Raw genomic sequence first — 6,000 nt, 5'->3', positions numbered from 1 at the left:
TTTCTGATACACAGCCCAGCCTCATCTCCATCTGCACGCGGAGCAGATAATAGCTCAGTGGGTAGCTGAGGTATTCCCCCCCTGCGCCGAGGCTTGCGTTCAAGTTTGGCCTCTGCTTTGGTAATACACTGGCTATGGGGCTAGGCTGAGACGCATTCCTTTATTTCCTCCAGAAAATTTCCTAAGGCCGTCTATTTCGTTCTGACATAGACCAAATGTCCAAATCGCAATTTTCTTTTATAGAACGGATATTTTCCAGCTCGGGATTTTTAAAAAGACTGTTTGATCAGCGATAAAGTCACCATGTGTGCCAAACGCAGATGTAACTCCACTAATTGTTGCTAGATATCCAGCGTGCTTCCTTGCCTAGTAGGCGATACGGGAACAAGCGTGCAGGAATTAAATTTATTCTTGGACGGATTTTAAAATATTTCACTTTAGAATCGCTTGACAATTGTGCAGTAAAGCCCTTTATATGTAATTTGCCTCTCCTCGATGTACGCATTTAACTCTCCTGCTCTCCGCTCATAATATCATAGGAGTGCAACATTATATATTTATGAATCTATCATGGCCTGATTTTGAAGCGCAGGGAAGCTGTGCATGCTCAGTGCCTCCGAGAAATACACCAGGCGCTGGCAGGGAAGGGGCCTTCCCTCACGACACCCCGAAGTTCCCCGCTGCCGCACCAGTACCTCACACCGAACCGCAGCTCCTCGGCCCCCCCGCCCCGGAGCCCCCGAGTCCTTCTCGCCCACCACCACCACCACCACCACCTGCACTGCTGAAGCGACGGCCAGCGGCTCCCCTGGCCCCGCGGCGCTGGCCGGAGACGGACATTTCGGCCGCGGCGGGGACGCGGGCTCCGGGCGCGGGGACAGCTGGCCCTGACCCCAACGGGCCGCCCGCCCGACTAACGGTCGCCAAAGCCGCCTAACGGCCGGCGCGCCGCGCCGCGGCCTGGCTGCGGGCGGGCACCCGCGGGAGCCCCGCGGCCAAACCTCCGCCCCGATCTCTGAGGGGAGAAGGCGGGCCACGGGGCACGGGAGGCCGGGACGCCCCCCCCCCCCCTCCGCCCCCCCGACAGCCCGGCGCGGAGTTCCTGCCTCCCCCCGCCCGCTACACACGCTCGCTCCCCAGGGTGCTGCCTCCACTCTGCCCCGGGGCGGGCAGCCCCGCCGGCGGGCTCCGGCGGGCCCCTGAGGCGGAGGGCCGGGGGGGCGCAGCCTCCCCCTCCCGCCGGAGGCGGCCCCGCGCCGCCCCCCCACCCCCGCTGACCCCCACCCGAGGCGGGAGGGCGCCGACCCCCGCCTCCGCCGCAGCGCGGGCCGGCAGCGCGTCCCGGCGCCGGCCGGGGGCCATGGAGCGCCGCGGGCCCCGTACCCGGCCGGGCCGACCCCGGCCGCGGCCCCGGCAGCTTCACAGCTCCGGCGGCGCCGGGCACTGGCCGGCCCGTGGGGCTCCCCGGCCGGGCGGGGAGGAGGGGAGGGCCGGCAGTGGGGGATTCCTGGTCCCCCAAAGGAGGTGGGGGAGGCGGGGGAGGGGAGGCGGGGGGGGGGGGAGGGGAGGCTGGGCTCCTGGAGAAGGAGACGATCGCTAGCACAAAATCCTGCGTCTTCAAAGCAGCCCCGGCGGGCAGGGTAGGTATTCTGGGGGAGCCCCCTCCCCGAGCCCTCCCTGCCCCTGCGGGGATGGGGAGCGGGGAAGGGCAAGGATGCGGGCGGCCGCCCCGGGCGGGGTCTCCCCGCCGGCTCGGGGCGGGGGGCTCGGGGCGGGGGGGGGGGGGGGATTGTGCGCAGGGCCCGTTCGCTGGCGCGGGATCGGTTGGAGGCAGCGAGGGTCGAGCCTCGGCGCTGCCTTCCCCGGCTGGGGACGGAGGAGGCGGGGGGGATGGGTCTGCCTGTGTTGCCGTGCGAGGGTCTGAACCCCCCCCAGCCGCCCCACCCCCCCAAGCGCGTCAGGGCTTTGCTTCTCCCAACCAAGCTTTCCCGTGGCTTCGCTTTGCGCCTTAAAAAAAAAAATTATATATATATATCTATATGCCCCAAAGCTAGAGAGAGTGAGGCGGTCGGGGGGAAGGGCTTCTCGGAGGAGCGGGAGAGAGGCGGAGGGAGAGCCGCCGAGCGCCTCGCAGCTCCCCTCGCTCTGCCTCCGTGCCGCTCTGCCGGCGCTCGCCTGCCGCCGGGCGTGAGGAAGGAAGGGGGAGTGCGAAGGTAAGGGCTGTCACCCCGCTCTCGGCCCAGGGCTGCCGCTGCCCTGCCCGCCCCTGGCCTCGCCGGGGGCTCCCCTCACCGCCGCGCAGCGGAGAGCAGCCCCCCCCGCCCTGCCCCACGCGTGCCCCGCCGCCTCCCGCGATCCAGCCGGGAAGTTACTTTGTTCGCAGAGTTCCCGCGGAGCCTCGGCTGCCGCGGGCGGGCGGGCGGCGGCGGCGACCCCCGGCCAGGCTCTGTCACCCCCCCCCCGGTCTGCCGCCGCCGTGTTCAGGTGTCACCAGCCGCCCCCGGAGACCCTTCACCGGGAGGGAAGCCCCCGGGGAACGTCCGTGTGCGCCCCTACGCCGACAGCTTCCCCCCGCGGAGCCGCGGGAAGGGGCGGTGGAAGAACTTTCCTTTGTCGTAGGAGAGGATTTAGTGACCTCCAAAGTTTTGTTCCGGGAGGAAACCGCTTGATAAGTTTTTTGCCTTTTTTTTTTTTTTTTTAGGATTCACGCTGATTTCCGTGTAATTTATTGCGCTGTTATTTGGTATCCAGCACGCTCGGAGCAGTGGGGCAGAAAAAAAAGGCTAGGGGCGTTTAGGTAGGGATTTCGTTGCTTTTAATATCTTGCTTTCTTCATGCCAGCGTTTTATATTTTGCGCTTTCGGATGGGTAATGTGGAGTACATTTATAAACGCGTATACTTGTCTGTGGGCAACACAGAGGAGAAAGATGGGAAACATGCAGAAACTAGACAGATTTTAAACATTGCGTTCTCTTTGGCGGAAGATCAATAGTTGAAGATTTCTCCTTACACAATCTATACCTTGACGATATCATAATTAAGAGATCTGCTGATAATGTACGGTATTGATAGCCATTTCAACTTCAGTGGAGGCTTAATGAATTTCGTGGGTAATTTAGACTAGTATAAAGGAGCTGTGGATATTTTGGATAAATGGATAACTAGGCAAGATTATTAAACTTTGTGATTGGCTCCTGATGAAGTGAACTCTTGGTTTTTCAAAAGAATACCAGTAGATATTTAAAATACAAGACTGCGTTTTAAATGTGCATGTCTGAAATTTGACTCCCGAAAGAGTGTATCTTTTGAGAAGACCAATTAAGGACTCTATATGATGGTAATCCGTGTTGCACCCACTTGAAATAAACAGCCTCATGATGCCAGGTGCTGTAAATTTTTTGGTAGTGTACTATACAAAGAGGAGGGGTTAATTTCTATTTTACATATGGATTTTTTTTTTAAATTATTAAATGTAATGGCTGTGCCATGTATAGTACATACATTAATTGATTGGTATTAATTATTACCCATGAAATTTAATGGTATGTTTAAACAGTTTTAGCTTGGCTCTTCTGGTTTGTTTCATTGTCTCAAGCTATCTGAGACAGAAGAATCTTAAAATTTCTTGCATGTACCTTATTCCTTCTATCTCTTCTCTCCCTGCTCTCCTTTGGTCTAATTTAAAGCAGAGTAACCACTGAGGATACCTGTATATGTTCCTGTCAAGAAAAATACCCATTTTAAAGATACACAAATCTTGGTGGACGAGAGCAAACCCCTCATTGCCCTGCACAAAAACCTACTGGGCTGGTATTAATAAGATACTTGTTTTGGTGTTAGTTTGTCATGCCAAATAACAAACATGAGAGAATGCAAAGATAAAGCTGGCGCTCTGATCTTTGTTTAAACAGGTCATGTTTTTTATTTAATGCTGCATGCTCATTACAGGAACTGTCAGCAGGAATGTAAAGCGGACTGGAGTTCTGATGTAGCATACGTAGCCAATTCTGACATTCATGTTTCTGCTTCTTGAGTTAATGGCTCATAGAATATAGTGTTGTTTGTGATCATATTTATTTAATTGAATTTATTATATGGAATTAGAAAAAAATGTCCAGATTATGGCCTTTTAGGAACCAAATATGATCGGATCTGCTGCCTCAGGTGCAGTCCTCCTCACCTGAAGAGTTACACAGGAGTGGCCTCTTCCATGTAGTAGAACATGTAGGGGTGTATAAAAAGGTTACTGTTTTTCAAGTCAGCTACATTTCTACCACTCAATTACAAGGAGGGAGACGCAAATCCCCTGAAACCAGGTAACTGCTTAGTCAATTATCCAGGCAGTTTCTTTTTTCAGACATATGGAAACTATCAAAGAGTAAATTTAAAAGTGCATTTATAATTGAGAATTTTAATATTTTTGCCCATGAAAACAGTTTTCATCTCAAATGCTTAATAAACATAGTAAAAATAAATCAATGCAGTCCATTTGATTCTTGCTGAACCTTGTTTTGAAGAATTCAGAGAGGATGTGTAAGGTAATCTGAAGGAAGAGCCTTTTCACATGTTCTGTTACATTAAGGTATATTAGAATATTACAAGGTACAGTTTGACCTGTCAGAATAAGGCTTAAGTGTAGTGCTGGAAACTTTTAATTTGGATATTCCGGATCGTACACCAGTTTGGATTCTGTGATTGTCGTCCATAGGTAAATTGGGTTTGTGTGAGAGTGTCTGAGAGCAAGGTGGTCTCTAATTGTTATTTCTAACTTAAAATACATGCTTCTGTTTAAATTCTGGATACTCTAGGTTATATTTCAAAATATAAGCAAGGTTAGTAATGTAAGAGGGTCCTTTAAGGTCACTGGACTGATCCTTGACTTCCTCTTAGAAAGTCATCTTTTCAGGCTGATGTTTTTACAAATAAAATAACATGTGAATGTAATGCTTGAGCAAGGTTGCAGAATGGCAGTCCAGTGTAAGATCTGTTGCAAAAAGGAGCAGAGCTGTTACGGTAATGGCTATTCACCTGCTTCTGCAGTGACCGCCTCTGGAGGGTAAAACAGTTCATTCTTTGTAACTGCGCACTGCTTGACCTCATTGTTGAAACTGTCAACAAGTGTGACAGTTTTGCTATGATTTGATAAGACAGTGGAAATCGTATCAAGATTAACAAATAACCATCACAGTATATATTTAGTAACTTGCAGTCATAACTGATGTAGGTTTCATTACACTATTTAAAATGCCATTATTTACCATGGGAGTAAGATTGGGTTCATAATGTCATTTAAATATGCTGTATTGTGTGTGACTATAAAGAGCCATACTGATACTAATGTAATAAGGACTTGTCTTCTTTTTTTACTCAGATTCAGAGGTGTAATACATCTGTGTAATACATTTCAGTTGCAAGTATTTGCCCTTACTTGTTATATATTTTTAATTTATACATTTCTGCTAAAAACAAGATTACTATATTTAGCATATCTCACTTTTTTGAAAGCTATTTTTTATGTGGCATGTCTTCTCGACCTTTTAAATTCAGTTCCTCTGCCATACAGCCAGTCCAGATTCCCTTATGGCAGGTGAGGATCTTGCCATTCAACCAAAGACTGAAGCCAGCAGAGCAGCTGTAGAAGCAGCGCACGAAGGAGACTGATGGTTACTGATATTTCTGACTGTTTTTTCTTTCCCTTTTCCTAATTGGCTGTTTTGCTCAAGCTCCCTTTTTGCCAGCTCTCGCAGTCGCATCACTTTGCTTAACGTACTGTATAGCTCAAACATCCTGCTTGCCACTTTAATTCTCACCACCTTTTTCTTCCTCTCACTGACTATCATATCCCATCTTCTCTCTGCTTTTGTCTTTTGTGGCGCTAATCTTGCTTATTTTTTCCTTCTCTGTAAAAGGAAATGGAAGGAACATAGTATTCTGCCATTGCACTGATCATTTCTCTGCGTTGCTGTATTATTTTTCTCCCATATCCTTTGTTGAGTTTC

The 6,000-nt window shown here is 50.6% G+C and overlaps 1 protein-coding gene across 3 annotated transcripts in view; it reads left to right on the top strand.

The window, feature by feature from the left end:
* The first annotated feature begins 1,519 nt into the window (after positions 1-1,519).
* MPPED1 (metallophosphoesterase domain containing 1) overlaps positions 1,520-6,000 on the top strand; it is a 67,898-nt gene continuing 63,417 nt past the window's right edge. The window contains exons 1-2 of one of the 3 annotated variants that reach the window (XM_069806966.1): positions 1,520-1,640; positions 2,702-2,797. The gene's annotated coding sequence lies outside the window, so the exon portion shown is untranslated. Of the gene's footprint in view, positions 1,641-2,038; positions 2,214-2,701; positions 2,798-6,000 lie in introns of those variants that run through there. The other 2 variants (XM_069806967.1, XM_069806965.1) reach the window with 2 other exon arrangements.

Source organism: Haliaeetus albicilla, chromosome 19, assembly GCF_947461875.1.
Source record: "Haliaeetus albicilla chromosome 19, bHalAlb1.1, whole genome shotgun sequence".
In the NCBI taxonomy this organism is placed as follows: Eukaryota; Metazoa; Chordata; class Aves; order Accipitriformes; family Accipitridae; genus Haliaeetus; species Haliaeetus albicilla.
This window is presented reverse-complemented; position numbering and strand designations above follow the sequence as displayed.